This window comes from Otolemur garnettii, unplaced genomic scaffold, assembly GCF_000181295.1.
Source record: "Otolemur garnettii isolate 467f Iridium unplaced genomic scaffold, OtoGar3 scaffold00024, whole genome shotgun sequence".
NCBI classification, from domain to species: Eukaryota; Metazoa; Chordata; class Mammalia; order Primates; family Galagidae; genus Otolemur; species Otolemur garnettii.
Window position 1 is genome coordinate 3,999,550 of NW_003852419.1, and position 1,157 is coordinate 4,000,706.

A 1,157-nucleotide genomic window follows, 5' to 3' on the forward strand; every position below is an offset into this window, starting at 1 on the left:
ATCTCATTTTTGCTAGAGAAGATATTGTGAATGGATTTTCCCCTTCCACCTGTCTCATGACAGGGTCCTGTCCCACTTGCCCAAGTAACTGCACACGATTTAAGGATCTTTCAAGAACTAAGCTGTTATTTCAGGCTCATGTCTTACAAGCTGATGAAGTACCTGAAACTCAAACTTTTCAAAAGTCTTCGAAACATGGCTTCTACTTTCTTTTCTTACAATCTAATCTTTAGATTCTTCCTCCAAGAAAGGCAGGCACCCTTTCTCCAGAAGCAACTCTTAATCCATTCGAATGCTCTTATGAGATTCCAGCAATTCGGTCACATCTTCAGGCTCCATTTCTAATTCTGGTTTTCTTGCTGTTTTCGCCAAATCTGCAGTTACCTCCTCCACAGGATTCTTGAACCCCTCAAAATCATCCATGAGGATGCCCTTGAGAGTGAGTATGAAGGGATTCTTGGGTTGATTTAACAGGTGCCAATATAGGTGAGGCCATGGAATAAAGTGGGAAAAGTGAAAGAGATTTTGACATAATTAGGTCACCAAGGAAATATCTTGTGACTCTTTTTAAAGGTGTTTAAAATAGCAAGGTTTAAGTGAATAGAATTATATTTTTTAAATGTCATTTAAAATATAACCTGGTAAATTCCCACTCAGCAGGTATATTGCACACTTTCTGGGTAAAGGGCACAGCTACAACCAAGACTTTAACCTTATAAAACCCAACCACGAAACCTAATCACGTGTAACCCCATGTTAATCTGAAATTTTAAAAAAAAATGAAAAGAATGAAATGTAACCTGCAGTGCTGAGAAACTGACTTGCCCACTGGCTCTTCATGTTAACCTCTGTGACTACTTCTCCCACCCATTCTATCACCCCCTCCACCTTCCTAGTCATAGAAGACTATTTCATTGTTTATATTATCAATGGCCTCTGTCCAGGCAATGGACAGAGAAAACTCAATCATGTTAAATACATTGCTTATTAGGTGCTTTGTGGGAAGACAGTCAAGATTTTGTTTGTTTGATTGCTTTTTAAGAATTAAGGGGGGCTCAGCGCCTGTGGCTCAAGCGGCTAAGGCGCCAGCCACGTACACCCAAGGTGGCGGGTTCGAATCCCCAGCCCGGGCCCGCCAAACAACAATGATGGCTGCA